Consider the following 17,916-nt stretch of genomic DNA (forward strand, 5'->3'; position numbering starts at 1 on the left):
CAAAACAATAAGCTGTGGCCTGTTTTTTATTTTTTGCTGATTGATGGAGGTCCTATCAATGTTATTTCCCATAGTTTTCCACAGAGAATAATTACATGTGAATTAATTAGATCTTTTTTTGTGTTCTCAATTTGGCAGAAAGAAATCCAATATCCCTTTCAAATATTCCTTAAAGAGGTACTCCGCCCCTAGACATCTTATCCCCTATCCAAAGGATAGGGGATAAGATGTCTGATCGCGGAGGTCCCGCCACTGGGGACCCCGCGATTTTGGCTGCGGCACCCCAGACATCCGATGCACGGAGTGAACTTCGCTCCGTGCTGATGGCTGGCAGGGCGGAGGCTCCCCCCTCATGTCATCATGGCCACGTCTCCTCAAAGCAAGTCTATGGGAGGGGGCCATCATGGCAACGTCCCCTCAGCAAGTCTATGGGAGGGGGCGTGATATCCATCTCGCCCCTCCCATAGACTTGCATTGAGGGGGCCTGGCCGCGACATCACAAGCAGGGCGTGGCTGTGACGTCATGAGCCTTCGGTACTGCACCCAACGCTATAAACGCCAGATGCAGCAAGGAGATCATGGTGATCCACAGGAGAGGGATTAAGTGTCAGATCGCAGGGAGGTCCTATTGCTGGGACCACCCCTGATCTGCAAAACAGCAACTTAAGTGGTGGGCATTTTACTTGGTTATCTTCAGCAACTCCATAAACAACAAATGGAGCTACAGTGCGTATGCGTGACTCGTCACTCTGTACATAACAAACACTTGGGCCCCTGTCAGGCTGGGGAGCGGAGCCCATAAAGGCTCTGTGATGGGTATATCCAACACAATGTTTTAAGTACCCTCCATATATATATAGTCGCATTGAGGCAGGTTTGAGGGTAATGAAAGGGTGCTTTTCCCAGTCTGAACTAGCAGAGATGCCCATCAGGTGCATAATTAATGAGGCCAGCAGAATAGTCTGGGCTCTCCCCAGAAGACAGCAAGGTGGCTGTAAAGGGGGGAGGCAGGGGTCCTTGTGAGGAACTCACAGCCAGTGTGAGTAACCCCAACAGTGAAGTGGACAAGATAAGGAGTCTTAGCACACACAGCAAGAGGTTGTAAACGCTGTGTGAGAACTGTGAGTAGAAGGTTACAGGATGTATGTTTTAACTGGCAGGGAAAAGCCCTCCAGTTGATAGTCAGGGCATGCTGGGTTGTGTAGTCAGTGACTGGATGGTCTAGGGTTTTGTTTGTTCCTGTGCTATGTTTTTATTTATCCTGCAACCTAACTTATAAAGCTGGCGAGGAGCCAGACTGCATAAAGAACTGTTGTTTGCCTGTTGAATGAAGAAGAAACGTGTCCTGTGGCTGTGTCAAGGACGATCCCAGAGCCATCCCCAGGGGGAAATCCTTACAATGCCAGCAGTTACGCACGTAAGTGCGTGCTTCTTCCGGCCAGTGCGTGCTTCTTCGTGGCCCAAAGAAGCACGCACTTACGTGCGTAACTGCCGGTGTTACCTCTGAGCGCTACTACCATGCGTCTACACTAAGACCCAGTGACCCAGACTCCGGAACGCAGTGGCAAGTACCGAGCGGTGAGTGCGTATACACTTTCTTTTTGTATTATTATTGATACTTCACCTTTAGTTTATGCACCCCACAGGTGTCACTATTCACACTGACCGCTGAGGCCGACTGCTAACTCCATACAGGTGAATATTCTGTTAAGCGTGCCCTCCCCTTTCTGTCTCTTGTATCTGAATATATATACATATCTCAACAGCTAGTTGAGAAGAAATAGCATTTCTGCGTTTTAGTATGTCCTAAACTTGCTGACTCACACTGGATGCTCCTCCACACCTTGCAGCTGACTTCTTTTATAATATGCTTGTGGAAAGGATATAGGTGGAAAGTCATGAAACACAGATAAACAAGAATTGTCAGACAAGTTATATGACTCCATCCCAACTAATTATAGCTCTGTGAAGATATGTCAGGTGCAGCCAAGAAAGGGAATACATTCTGTTCTAACAATTAATTATGACCATCCTACATAATAAATAGCAGTGTAAGGCCCCTTTAACACTGACGGGGCACAACGGGTCCTGTCAGATCCCATTTACTATTATGGGGTCCGTTGGGCGTGTAACAGGAGGAAAAAATGCCACATGATGTATTTTTCCTCCCTCTATTCCCCCCGACTTCCCTAACAGATGTCACACTGCCGCATCCAAACGGCAGTGTGAATGAAGCCTAAAGCTGGTTTTTGGTGGTCTTTCTGGTGGTCCTTTCATGATACATTTGGTTTGTATTATGGCCACAGTACCCAGACCAGCCCTCATTCTGCACCATACAAATTTAAGTTCTATAGAACAGCAGGATATATGGTTACAGGGGAGGCCCTGAGGAAGCCATTGCAAAACGTACGTAAGGATAGCTGGTGCTCCTGACTGCATACATGGTGGTTTGTTTGATCTACTGTTCATGAGTTCTGTATTCTTTTATTCTGCATTCATGTGCATGTTTCAGCCTAGCTTATGTATGGTATTGTCCTCGTGCTGCTATGGCTTGTGAGACTACTAAATCTTTTCTCTGCATGAGCTATGTGATCTTTGAATGTGTGTGCTTCCATGGCCAGTACCTCTTCTGCACCTTTGTATTTCTAGTGCCATCTTCTCCATGTTTACACAATTTTTGTATGTTTTTAATTATTGTGAACAATAAAGCATTTGTATTAATTTTTACTAGTGACTGGTGCTTAGTGTTTATTGATTTGTTATTGATTTAGCCCAGTGATGGCTTATTTCTCTTCCGTTTGTTATTTTTGGAGTAAAAGTTTAATTATTATTTATAAAAAAAAATGTTTAATATAAAAATATAAACAATAGGTTATTTTCTGACAAGACGTTCCCTTGGCTGGGTCAGCTTGTCTATAACTAAGTGGATGCCTCGATTGGAGTGGAGGCTGTGATTCAGAAAGATTCCAAGGGAAATATTTGTCACCTATGGTTACTTTTCTAAGTTTTTTTCTACAGGAGATATAAACCAAACTATATAGGGGGTTACTCAACATGAACTGGGCTCTAGAGCACTGGATTAATCTTATAGAAGGTGTGCTTCATCCCATAGTTATCTTCACTTATCTGAAAATCCTGCCTACATACAGTCTGCCCAAAGCCTAAATCGAAGCCAGGTGGGCTCTCTTCTTCACCCATTTCAAATTTCTTCTGCATTTTTGTCCTGCAGCTCAAAGCAGACATAGATCCCATAGAGGTCCCTTATCAGATCATTGATCTTCCATGTCTAGCCTTTATGGCTCCTGTCCTACTAAGGGATACACCATCAGGAACATCCTATTGTCAAGAGAATAAAAATACTCTTATGAGAGAAAAGGTTAAAGGCGACTATGATTACATAAAATCTGACCATATCAGAATTCAAAGGATTGTTGCCAGAGTTTTTCCATATGGAGATTTACAGTGGCTTTGTGCAACCAAATGTCAGCATAGAGGCCTAGCCCAAACGCAGACTTCAGGTCGCAGACAGCAACATGCTGCCAGGGCTGGACTAGCCAACAGGCATGTGCCTGGCGGACCGGCCCATCTGCAGGGCCATCCATCTGCCCCAGTGCCAGAATTTGTTTATTAAAACAAATGTGGCTCTAGCCGCTCTCTCCCCTGTGAGGCCCCCTTCTCTGGTCGCACTGAAGAGGTCCTCGCTCCGGACCGGTACCCCATCCCAAAGTACAGTAAGCCTGGGCAGGAACACTGGCATTTTAAGAGCAGCAGACATCCTTGTGCGGGCGCAAAAAGAGCTAGCTACAAACCCACAACTCCCATCATCCCCGAAGCTCTCCAGGCATGATGGAAGTTGTAGCTTTGCAACAGCTAGAGAGCCACTAAACCAAGGTAATTTTAGGCTATGTGGCCCATTTTAAAAAATGAGCTAATAGTCTAATATTCCAGGGCCTATTTTGGGTCCCAGTGCATCTCTGCTAACTGCTATTCTGTGCATTTTTTATGGCTATAAAAGATGCTCCGTTGTGTAAGTTTCCTGCCAGGTTATGTGACAGATGGCTAGAGGGCTGTCACTACAGTGATGGACAACCCTTTCTCTCAAGAAAAAGCAGCTGCACAAATAAGATTCACACGTGCGTCACTACTTTACCAGTACGAAGTACCAACACATTATGGTGCGGAGAGCCACCTGCTGCTGGACTGGAATATTTCTCTTCACAGTGTGACTTACCTGCAGTATACCTAGACACATCAGCACCTCAGCAATTCTTGTGGAATGTTCCACCTATCCCAGATTTTGGCTTATATGACATTTAACTTATTACATATTCTTAAGTCACAAGTATTAGTATTCTATGTTTGTTTCAACATTGAAATAAATTAAAGCCTTCCTCCAGCTACACTTTATATGGTTTTTAGGTCTATTATTGCAAAAAATACCCACTTTTATATTTGGTTTTATTAATTTATTAAAGGGGTATTCCGGCTTTATACATCTTATCCCCTAGGGGGCGAGGCCGTGATGTCACATCCCCACTCGGAGGCAGCACCCCGCACAGAATGCCGTGGGCTGCATCGAGATAGCGGGGGTCCCCAGCAGCGGGACCCCTGTGATCATACATAGTAGGTTCTAGCCAACTCGCTACACTACTGAAGTAGCTAGAGTGTTTAGGTTGCTGGGATTTGATGGTAGCAGCTACATTGTAGTCAATTCCATGCATTTTACATAAACATGTGAAATCTGCAGCATTATTTTGATTCTTACAAATATATGAACATTGTATGAGGCTCCCCCAGGAGCCCATGTTTTTTACATGGAAAATAGAAAAGGGGGGGGGGATTTGAACTTTTAATATGGGGTTAAAATGTATTTTTTTTAACTGTTTTAAACTTTTTTTTTTACACTTTATTAGTCCCCTTAGGGGACTTTTAGGAGGAATCATTACTTTTCTCATGCGGATCAAAGCAGTTCTATTGAACTGCTTTGATCTATGTAATCTGCGCTCCATTGGTAGAGTCAGCAAGGCTCTATCAATTAAAAAGCAACCAGCACAGGAGGAGAGGTAAGTCCTACGGCTACCTCTACAGTGGATCGCCTTTTGTGATAGTGTTGCTGTAGGGCGATCCACCCCACTAGACCACCAGGGACGGTTTAAAGGTCACTTTAGGCGCCACTGTCAGGACGGCCATGGCGATTGCTACATGCCGGCTTTTAGCACCAGCACCCAGCTACTGAAATCAGCTCGGGTTGCTGGGCATGTAGTGCACTCGAGTCAGGACCCCGCTCCTTAGACCCCGAAGGGCACCTTGTCGCAAAGGGGTTAAAAGAGGTGTGTATAATTTGCACATTTCTGCCAAAAGTTGCATTTGATAAATCATGAACCACTGCAAAAACTCATCCGAAGAATGTGGTTTTTACAATGCTCTATGTGAAAAGTTGCCAAAAGTCGCACACAAATGGGCTCCTGCGACAAATTTAAACTACATTAAGGAGGGTAAACATTATGATAAATCCCCCCTATGGGAAAGATTCATCAAAACCAGTCCAGAGAAAAATTAGCAACCAATCATATCCTTTCTTAAATTTTTCAGAGTCCTTTTCAAAACCTGATTTATCAAAACCTGTCCAGAGGAAAAGTTGCCCATAGCAACCAATCAGATCTCTTCTTTCATTTTTAACAAGGCCTCTGCAAAATGAAACAAGCGATCTGATTGGTTGCTATGGGCAACTGGGCAACTTCTCCTTTGCACGGGTTTTGATAAATCTCCCCCAATATCTTTGTTCTCTTTTCTTAGTTTTTTCTATGCTCAGTAATATACAACTAAGCCCCTCCCTCAGGGATGTGACAGTTGATAAGTGACAGTGGGAAACAATGTATCACAGAGCCTGACAGACTGTGGTAGGTATACATTAAACATTAGAACATTATTCAAGCCCCATCATCACTGGAATCCTGTTAGTATGCTACAGTGGGCGAAAGTCCTGATTTTAGCATTATATGAAGCCTTTTAGAGAAGTACTCCCGTGAACTAAACCCATAGCCCATCCTTTCCCTCTCATAAACCTATTTAATTGTCTAAATATGATTAGTTCGCTATATAGAGCAGTTTCCATTCTTTGGTTGTCACTTACATACATAAATTGAGGAACTCTCTTCATCCAGCCGTCCACTCTGCCTCTGTCCAAATACCTCTCTGAAAGCAGCCCCCACCCTCCTGAGAGACACAGACCATGTGGTTTCTGCCCTGCACTGATGAGTCATATATATGGGAAAATAAAAATTAGAAAGTTATAGATTAAGGCAATTTTAAACATACTTATTTTGTTAAAAACGTTAGTATTTTTTAAAGCAGTACAATAGTAGAAAAGCATGAAAACATGGGTATTAATTAAATCATATTGACCCATAAAGTAAATATTACATGTCAGATTTACCGTAAAGTGTTCTGTGTAAAAACAAAACCCTCCAAAAGTTGCAAAATTGCGGTTTTCTGTCTATGGATGAATTTTTTTTAAAAGAATTATGGCTCTTAAAAGTGAAGAAGAAAAAACTAAAATGCAGAAAGGAAATAGTCTGTGTCCTAAGGCCAAAACGGGCTGTGTCCTTAAGGAGTTAAAAAATTGTTAATGATACCGTACAATGAATGGCTTACATGTAACAAAAACTGCCAAAAATCCCAAATTGCTGATTTTTGGTTAAAAAAAAAAATGTTATAAAAAGTTATCAAAAAAGCCACAGATACCCAAACGTAGTAAAAGATGTGCCAACATACAACCCCGCATACAGAAAAATGTGAAAGTTTTGGGCTCAGAATAGGGCAATTTTAAGCATACTCATGTTGTTAAAAAGTTTTTTTTTTTTTGTTTTGTTTTTTAAAGCAGTGCATTAATAGAAAAGCTATTGTTGTACTGGGTAACATTTTAATCGTATTGAACCACTGCACTGTAGAAACACCATCACACAATAATTCAAAAATTGTATAATCTTTTTATTTCAATAACTCACAGTTTAAAAACAAGTAAAAAGTATATGGTACCAGTAACTACTTCTATGAATTAAATGGCATGATAAGGTGTATCGAATTATAAATGAAATAGTATCATATAGTTCATGTTGTGCAATGGAATTAATCTCTTTCTATATATATATATATATATATATATATATATATATATATATATATATATATATATATATATATATACATGATATGGTAAACAGGCACTATAGCAGCAGATGAAGATTGTGAACAAACATTATAGCAGCATGCTATAGCAGCATATATAAATGATATAAGTAAACAGATATTATGGCAGCATATATAAATGATATAAGTAAACAGATATTATAGCAGCATATATAAATGATATAAGTAAACAGATATTATAGCAGCATATATAAATGATATAAGTAAACAGATATTATAGCAGCATATAAAAATTATATAAGTAAACAGATATTATAGCAGCATAAAACAAGAGTTCCAGCATTCATGAAACAAACCCTACCAGACATATAACAACCCTAACATATGTTTCGCTACCATAAGCTTCCTCGGGGGGCGTCAATGTACACTGTGTAAAAATGAAATAATATTGACCCAAATATATACCTTAACCCCTTAACGACCAGAGCGTTTTTTGCACATCTGACCACTGTCACTTTAAGCATTAATAACTCTGGGATGCTTTTACCTTTCATTCTGATTCCGAGATAGTTTTTTCGTGACATATTCTACTTTATGTTAGTGGTAAAATTTCGTCGATACTTGCATTATTTCTTGGTGAAAAATTCTAAACTTTGATCAAAAAATTTAAAATGTTGCATTTTCTTACCTGACAGCTCTCTGCTTATAAGGAAAGTGGACATTTCAAATAAATGATATATTGATTCACATATACAATATGTCTACTTTATGATTACATCATAAAGTTGACATGTTTTTACTTTTGAAAGACATCAGAGGGCTTCAAAGTTCAGCAGCAATTTTCAAATTTTTCACAAAATTTTCAAAATCGGAATTTTTCAGGGACCAGTTCAGTTTTGAAGTGGATTTGAAGGGCCTTCATATTAGAAATACCCCACTTATGACCCCATTATAAAAATTGCACCCCTCAAAGTATTCAAAATGACATTCAGTAAGTGTCTTAACCCTTTAGGTGTTTAACAGGAATAGAAGCAAGGTGAAGGAGTAAATTCAAAATCTTCATTTTTAACACTCGCATGTTCTTGTAGACCCAGTTTTTGAATTTTTACAAGGGGTAAAAGGAGAGAAATCTACCTAAAATGTGTAACCCAATTTCTCTCGAGTAAGTAAATACCTCATATGTGTATGTCAAGCGTTCGGTGGGTGCACTAGAGGGCTCAGAAGGGAAGGAGCGACAATGGGATTTTGGAGAGTGAGTTTTTCTCATATGGTTTTGGGGGGTCACATTTAGGAAGCCCCTATGGTGCCAGGACAGCAAAAAAAAACACATGACATAATATTTTGGAAACTACACCCCTCAAGGAACGTAACAAGGGGTCCAGTGAGCCTTAACACCCCACAGGTGTTTGATGACTTTTCGTTAAATTTGGATGTGTAAATTATTATTACTTTTTTTCCACAAAAAATGCTGGTTTTCCCCCAAATTTTACATTTTTACAAGGGGTAATAGGATAAAATGCCCCCAACATTTGTAACCCCATCTCTTCTGAGTATGGAAAAACCCCATGTGTGGACATCAAGTGCACTGCGGGCGCACTACAATGCTCAGAAGAGAAGGAGTCACATTTGGCTTTTGGAAAGCAAATTTTGCTGAAATGGTTTTTGGGGGCATGTCCCATTTAGGAGGCCCCTATGGTGCCAGGACAGCAAAAAAAATCCCCACATGGCATACTATTTTGGAAACTATACCCCTCAAGGAATGTAACAAGTGGTACAGTGAACCTCAACACCCCACAGGTGTTTGACGACTTTTTGTTAAATTTGGATGTGTAAATGTTTTTTTTTTTTCACTAAAATGCTGTTTTCCCCCAAAATTTTACATTTTTACAAGGGGTAATAGGAGAAAATGCCCCCCAAAATTTGAAACCCCTTCTCTTCTGAGTATGAAAATACCCCATGTGTGGACGTCAAGTGCACTGCGGGCACACTATAATACTCAGAAGAGAAGGAGTCACATTTGCAAATTTTGCTGAAATGGGGGCATGCAAAAAGCAGCAAAAAAAAAAACTACATAGCATACTATTTTGGAAACTACACCCCTCAAGGAACGTAACAAGTGGTACAGTGAGCCTTAACACCCCACAGGCGTTTGGCGACTTTGGATGTATAAATACATAATTTAGTTTTTTTTTACAAAAATGCAGTTTTTTCCCCAAAATCCTACATTTTCACAAGAGAAAATGCCCCCCCCCCCCACCCCCAAAAAAAAATTTTTGTAACACCGTCTCTTCTGAGTATGGAAGTTCCCGATGTTCAGATCTGCTCAGATGAGAAGGAGTCACATTTGCAAATTTTGCTGAAATAGGGGGGCCATGTTGCATTAGGAAGCCCCTATGGTGCCATTACAGCAAAAAAAACAAAAAAAAAACACATGGCATAATATTTTGGAAACTACACCCCTCAAGGAATGTAACAAGCAGTACAGTGAGCCTTAACACCCCACAGGTGTTTGATAAATGTTCATTATAGTGGGATGTGAAAAGGAAAAATTTGATTTTTTTACACTAAAATGTAGTGTAAATGTAATGTATTGTATGTGTTTCCTATACCCCCGATCACCATGTCAGCATGTCACACGTGACCCGTATGACCCGAATCGTGGCAGATGGTGAATTCACACCAGCGATCTGAGGCGCGGCGGGGACCAAAATTCCCACGGACGTACGTGTACATCCTTGGTCCTTAAGTGGTTAAAGTCTATGGGATTTTTACATTATCCGTTTTAACCCGTCTGTCACGCACCTGAATGTAGACTATCACGAAGCTGGAAGTGGATCCTCCACCTGTGTGTGTGTGGCAGATGACTCGGACCGTATCAGGGAGTGGAGTCTAAGGTGCCGCTGGTCTTCACCAGAGCCCGCTGCAAGGCAGGATGGGCTTGCTGCGCCAGGCGACACCCAGGTCGCTACCCCCGACATGGCTCGACCACACAGGTAACTGGGCAAGGCGAGGTATCGAAGGATGAGGCTGTAGCGTAGTCAAACGTAGCAGAGGATCAATGGGAACGCTTTCTCTCAGGCAAATGGCACTGAAGATCCGGCAGAGAAGTGGGGGAGGTGCAGGGACTTTAAAGAATAGTGTCAGGTTTGAGTTATAATTATGGGCGCACTGGCCCTTTAAATTTTAAAGCTCCGGCACGTGCGCACCCTACGGGACGGGGACACGCATGTCGGGCTGAAGCACAGTAGCAGAGGAGTCAGAGGAAGCAGGTAGGTGACAGGCCGGGATTCGTGTGCGGGCGCATCCCGCAACGCGAATCCTGGCCCCGCCGGGAGCAGGGACAATGTGCTACAGTACGGCTGGAGCGCAAACTGTAACAGTACCTCCCTTTTGGTCTCCCCCTCCTTTTGCAGCTCAAAAATTTCTTGAGAAGGTCTTTGTCCAGAATATTGTCCTGCGGCTCCCAAAACCTCTCCTCCTGACCGAAACTTTCACAATCTACCAGAAATAAGCATTTTTCAGGAGGGAAACATGAAAGGAATTCTGGATCCAGAGAGAGGAGGGAATAAGCCACAGGATTGAGCTGTTTCTTGACTTTATAGGGACCCAAATAACAAGGACCTAGTTTATAACTGGGTATCTTGAAACGGATATATTTTGTAGATTTTGTAGCTGTTACGCCGAGCGCTCCGGGTCCCTGCTCCTCCCCGGAGCGCTCACGGCGTCTCTCTCCCTGCAGCGCCCCGGTCAGTCCCGCTGATCGGGAGCGCTGCACTGACATGACCGTCGGGGATGCGATTCGCACAGCGGGACGCGCCCGCTCGCGAATCGCATCCCAAGTCACTTACCCGTCCCGGTCCCCTGCTGTCATGTGCTGGCGCGCGCGGCTCCGCTCTCTAGGGCGCACGCGCGCCAGCTCTCTGAGACTTAAAGGGCCAGTGCACCAATGATTGGTGTCTGGCCCAATTAGCTTAATTGGCTTCCACCTGCTCCCTGGCTATATCTGCTCACTGCCCCTGCACTCCCTTGCCGGATCTTGTTGCCTTGTGCCAGTGAAAGCGTTTAGTGTTGTCCAAGGCTGTGTTACCTGAACTCTTGCTATCCATCTTGACTACGAACCTTGCCGCCTGCCCCGACCTTCTGCTACGTCTGACCTTGCCTCTGCCTAGTCCTTCTGTCCCACGCCTTCTCAGCAGTCAGTGAGGTTGAGCCGTTGCTAGTGGGTACGACCTGGTTGCTACTGCCGCAGCAAGACCATCCCGCTTTGCGGCGGGCTCTGGTGAACACCAGTAGCCTCTTAGAACCGGTCCACCAGCACGGTCCACGCCAATCCCTCGCTGACACAGTGGATCCACAACCTGTAAGCCGAATCGCGACAGTAGATCCGGCCATGGATCCCGCTGAGGTGCCGCTGCCAAGTCTCGCTGACCTTCCCACGGTGGTCGCTCAGCAATCGCAGCAGATTGCCCAACAAGGACAGCAGCTGTCGCAGTTGACCGCCATGTTACAGCAACTTCTGCCACTGCTACAGCAGCAACCATCTCCTCCGCCAGCTCCTGCACCTCCTCGGCAGCGAGTGGCCGCTCCTAGCCTCCGCTTGTCCCTGCCGGACAAATTTGATGGGGACTCTAGACTCTGCTGATTTTTGTCTCAATGTTCCCTGCATATGGAGATGTTGTCGGACTTGTTTCCTACAGAACGGTCTAAGGTGGCGTTCGTAGTGAGCCTTCTTTCAGGAAAGGCCTTGTCTTGGGCCACACCGCTCTGGGACCGCAATGATCCTGCCACAGCCACAGTCCAGTCCTTCTTCGCTGAAGTCCGGAGTGTCTTCGAGGAACCAGTCCGAGCTTCTTCTGCCGAGACTGCCCTGCTGAACCTGGTCCAGGGTAATTCTTCAGTGGGCGAGTACGCCATCCAATTTCGTACTCTTGCTTCCGAATTATCATGGAATAACGAGGCTCTCTGCGCGACCTTTAAAAAAGGCCTATCCAGTAGCATCAAGGATGTGCTGGCCGCACGAGAGATTCCTGCCAACCTGCAAGAACTTATCCATTTGGCCACCCGCATTGACATGCGTTTTTCTGAGAGACATCAGGAGCTCCGCCAGGAAAAAGACTTAGATCTCTGGGCACCTCTCCCACAGCATCCTTTGCAATCTACGTCCGGGCCTCCCGCCGAGGAGGCCATGCAAGTGGATCGGTCTCGCCTGACCCAGGAAGAGAGGAATCGCCGTAGGGAAGAAAATCTTTGTCTGTTCTGTGCCAGTACCGAGCATTTCTTGGTGGATTGCCCTATTCGTCCTCCACGTCTGGGAAACGCACGCACGCACCCAGCTCATGTGGGTGTGGCGTCTCTTGGTTCAAAATCTGCTTCTCCACGTCTCACGGTGCCCGTGCGGATTTCTCCTTCAGCCAACTCCTCCCTCTCAGCCGTGGCCTGCTTGGACTCTGGTGCCTCTGGGAATTTTATTTTGGAGTCTTTGGTGAATAAATTCTGCATCCCGGTGACCTGTCTCGTCAAGCCGCTCTACATTTCCGCGGTCAACGGAGTTAGATTGGATTGCACCGTGCGTTACCGCACAAAACCCCTCTTAATGTGCATTGGACCCCACCACGAAAGGATTGAATTTTTCGTCCTCCCCAACTGCACCTCTGAGGTCCTCCTCGGTCTGCCATGGCTCCAGCTTCATTCTCCCACCCTTGACTGGACCTCCGGGGAGATCAAGAACTGGGACTCTGCTTGCCACAAGAGATGCCTCTCCCCCCCTCCCAGTCCCGTCAGGCAAGCCTCAGTGCCTCCTCATGGCCCCCGTCCTTGTGTCACCCTGCCCCGTGCCAAGCTTCACCCTCTGCCCTCCCTCCCCATTCCCACTCCTGCTGTACTGCCTGCCTTTGAGGAAACCCTCCATTCACTCCCGGTGTCCTCGTCCCAGGTAAAGCAGTTGTCGGACAAAAAAAGGGAGAGACCTAAGGGGGGAGGTACTGTTACGCCGAGCGCTCCGGGTCCCTGCTCCTCCCCGGAGCGCTCACGGCGTCTCTCTCCCTGCAGCGCCCCGGTCAGTCCCGCTGATCGGGAGCGCTGCACTGACATGGCCGTCGGGGATGCGATTCGCACAGCGGGACGCGCCCGCTCGCGAATCACATCCCAAGTCACTTACCCGTCCCGGTCCCCTGCTGTCATGTGCTGGCGCGCGCGGTTCCGCTCTCTAGGGCGCGCGCGCGCCAGCTCTCTGAGACTTAAAGGGCCAGTGCACCAATGATTGGTGCCTGGCCCAATTAGCTTAATTGGCTTCCACCTGCTCCCTGGCTATATCTGCTCACTGCCCCTGCACTCCCTTGCCGGATCTTGTTGCCTTGTGCCAGTGAAAGCGTTTAGTGTTGTCCAAGCCTGTGTTACCTGAACTCTTGCTATCCATCTTGACTACGAACCTTGCCGCCTGCCCCGACCTTCTGCTACGTCTGACCTTGCCTCTGCCTAGTCCTTCTGTCCCACGCCTTCTCAGCAGTCAGCGAGGTTGAGCCGTTGCTAGTGGATACGACCTGGTTGCTACTGCCGCAGCAAGACCATCCCGCTTTGCGGCGGGCTCTGGTGAACACCAGTAGCCTCTTAGAACCGGTCCACCAGCACGGTCCACGCCAATCCCTCGCTGACACAGTGGATCCACAACCTGTAAGCCGAATCGCGACAGTAGCCAGGAGAATATTCAGGATGAGGGCGTCTCTTCTTGTCTGCCTGAAATTTCATGCGAGAAGTAGCCTGTAGAAGTAAAAGACGTTTCTTTTGCCAGATGGAAGAAAAATTTCGCACTTGTTCATCAACAGCAGGAACTCCAGAGGAAGATGACAAGGATGAGGAGGACAAGGGTGAAGTCCATAGACCACAAAGAAGCACTTGTGGAATCTGAATCCTTGTGGTTGTAGAACTCTGCCCAAAGTAGCAGATCGACCCAGTCATCTTGACGCACTGAAACAAAATGGCGTAGATAGTCTCCCAAAACCTGATTCACCCTCTCGACCTGTCCATTGGATTGTGGATGATAAGCCGAAGAGAAATCCAACTTAATTTGTAGATGTGAGCATAGGCCCGCCAGAATTTAGAGACGAACTGAACCCCTCAGTCGGAAACAATATGGGAAGGGAGTCCATGCAAACGTAAAATATGATGAAGAAAAAGCTTGGCAAGCTGTGGTGCTCATGGAAGGCCAGGTAGCGGTACAAAATGAGCCATTTTAGAAAATCGATCCACTACCACCCATATGACAGTATTACCATGGGAAGATGGAAGGTCTGTAATGAAGTCCATGGCAATATCGGACCAAGGAAGCTCAGGAACTGGCAAGGACTGAAGCAGACCTACTGGCTTGGAAGGGGGTGTCTTGTCCCGGGCACAGACTGAGCAGGATGGAACAAAATCAACGACATCCTTTTTCAAATTTGGCCACCAATAATGTCTGGAGATGAGCTGTAGAGACTTGAGAATACCAGGATGGCTGGCCAGAAGAGAAGAATGTCCCCATTTCAAGACTTGGAGTTTCATATGAAGAGATACTTAAGTTTTTCCAGGAGGTAGATGTTGAAGACCTGCTGGTGCTGTAGAAATTAGACGCTCCAGCGGGATAATATGCTGTGGAAGGGGTTCACCATCATGCACATCTGAGGACCTGGAAAGGGCATCAGCTCGGACTTTGTTTTCTGCAGGACGGAAGTGGATGAAGAAGTTGAATCCGGAGAAAAATCAAGACCATCGGGCCTGTCGTGGGTGGAGACGATGGGCTGACTGATGATAAAGTTAATTCTTGTGGTCTGAATAAATTGTGACAGGATGTACCGAGCCTTCCAAGAGGTGATGCCACTCTTCTAAGGCCAGCTTAATGGCTAAGATCTCTCGATCTCTGATAGTGTAATTTCATTCCGCAGGGGAGGAAGTTTTAGAGAAAAAGCCGCAGGTTAAAGTTTTTCCCTTAGTAGATTTTTGTGTTAATACTGCCCCAGCTCCAACAGAGAAAGCATCCCCTTCCAAGGAAAAAGGCTTGTTCGGATCAGGTCTAGATAAAACAGGAGCAGAAGCAAAGGTGGACTTCAACTGTTTGAAAGCTTCTTCAGCCTCTGGTGTCCACACCTTTGGATTAGCCGTCTTTTTGGTAAGCGAGACTATAGGAGCTACCAGAGTAGAGTAGAGGTAGTTGGCAAAACCAAGGAAACGCTGGGTCGCTTTGAAACCAGAAGGTTGTGGCCAGTCCAGAACTGTTACCAAAGTGATATGGCTATCCGAGAACCACTATCATATGGAGGCGGAATACTGGCAGAAGATACTTATGCACAAGGGAGGAATCAATAAAGTTTCCCGCAGAGCCAGAGTCCAGGAAGGCCAGAAAAAGATGATCTCTTTGGAAGGAAGAAGAAGCTGGACTGTTAAACTTAGGCGTGAAGAGGATGAATTCACACCTAGGAAGGCCTCTCCTACGAACCCTAGGTGCAAGCGTTTCCCGTGGCTGCGGACGCAGGGGACAATCCTTAAGGAAGTAGTCTGCAGTAAAGACAAAGATTTTCAGTTCGTGGGCGAGTCCTTTCTTGCAGGGTCAAGTGAGACCTCCACTGCGGGAGGCAACATAGAAGGTTGCAGTGGTTGGTGGAAGACTGGCGCCAGACAAGGGAAGCGCCGAGGTCGTGCAGACTCCCTTTCTTGTCGTAGTTCCTCTCGTCGCTTGGAGAAATGGAAATCTATCCGAGATGCCAATTGTATAAGTTCGTTCAAGGTAGATGGCAATTCCCAGGCAGCGAGGACATCTTTAATTTGACTTGATAATCCTCTCTTGAAGATAGCGCAGAGAGCTTCATTATTCCAGGACAACTCTGACACCAGGGTTTGGAACCGGATGGCATACTCACCAACAGTGGAGTTGCGCTGAGAAAGATTTAGAAGAGCCGTCTCTGCAGAGGAAGCTCAAGCAGGTTACATAGTTACATAGTTAGTACGGTCGAAAAAAGACATATGTCCATCAAGTTCAACCAGGGAATTGAAGGGTCGGGGTGTGGCGCGATATTGGGGAAAGGATGGGATTTTATATTTCTTCATAAGCATTAATGTTATTTTGTTCCAGGAATGTATCTAACCCTGTTTTAAAGCTGTTAATTTTTCCTGCTGTGACCAGTTCCTGAGGTAGACTGTTCCATAAGTTCACAGTTCTCATGGTAAGAAGGCGTGTCGCCCCTTGAGACTAAACTTTTTCTTCTCCAGACGGAGGGAGTGCCCCCTCGTCCTTTGGGGAGGGTTTAACCTGGAACAGTTTTTCTCCATATTTTTTGTATGGGCCATTAATATACTTATATACGTTTATCATATCCCCCCTTAAACGTCTCTTCTCAAGACTAAACAATTGTAACTCCTTTAATCGCTCCTCATAGCTAAGATTTTCCATGCCCCATATTAGTTTAGTCGCGCGTCTCTGCACCCTTTCCAGCTCCACAGTGTCCCTTTTATGTACAGGCGACCGAAACTGAACAGCATATTCGAGGTGAGGCCGTACCAATGCTTTATAAAGGGGGAGAATTATGTCCCTGTCCCTTGAGTCCATGCCTCTTTTTATACATGACAATATCCTGCCGGCTTTGGAAGCAGCAGCCTGACATTGCATGCTATTCTGTAGTCTGTGATCTACAAGTACACCCAGATCCTTCCTACCAGTGACTCTGCCAGTTTAATCCCCCCCTAAGACATACGACGCATGCAGGTTATTAGTACCCAGATGCATAACTTTACATTTATCCACATTGAACCTCATTTGCCAAGTGGATGCCCAGACACTTAGTCTATCCAAGTCATCTTATAACTTATGCACATCCTCTATAGAATGTACCGTGCTACAAAGCTTGGTGTCATCTGCAAATATAGAAACAGAACTGTTAATGCCATCCTCTATATCATTGATAAATAAATTAAACAACAGGGGTCCCAGTACAGAACCTTGGGGTACACCACTAATTACCGGGGACCAATCAGAGTACAAATTATTGACCACCACTCTCTGGGTACGATCCATGAGCCAGTGTTCAATCCAGTTACAAACTAAAATTTCCAAACCCAAAGACCTTAACTTACCTGTCAGATGTCTATGAGGGACAGTATCAAACGCTTTAGCAAAATCCAGAAACACTATATCCACAGCCATTCCTCTGTCAAGGCTTCTACTCACCTCTTCATAAAAGCAAATTAGATTGGTCTGACAACTTCTATCCTTAGTAAACCCATGCTGGTTATCACTTATAATACTATTATCCCCTATGTATTCCTGTATGTAATCCCTTATAAGTCCTTCAAACAATTTACCCACAATGCACGTTAAACTTACTGGTCTATAGTTTCCTGGGGAAGACCTAGTGCCCTTCTTGAAGATTGGCACCACATTCGCCTTGCGCCAGTCCCTTGGCACAATACCAGACACCAGAGAATCTCTAAATATCATGAACAAGGGTACAGATATTACTGAACTTACCTCTCTAAGAACTCTTGGGTGTAGTCCATCTGGTCCTGGGGATTTGCTTACATTTATATTACTTAACTTACCTTGTACCATCTCTACATTAAGCCAGTTCAGTACATTACATGATGTGTTACCAGCACTGACCTGGCCAATGTCAGCTCCTTCTTCCATAGTGTATACAGAACTAAAGAACCCATTCAGTAGCTCCGCCTTCTCTTGATCGCCCGTGACAACCTCCCCATTATCATTATTAAGGGGTCCTACATGCTCTGTCCTTGGTTTTTTTG

This window comes from Hyla sarda, chromosome 2 (genome assembly GCF_029499605.1).
Source record: "Hyla sarda isolate aHylSar1 chromosome 2, aHylSar1.hap1, whole genome shotgun sequence".
NCBI classification, from domain to species: Eukaryota; Metazoa; Chordata; class Amphibia; order Anura; family Hylidae; genus Hyla; species Hyla sarda.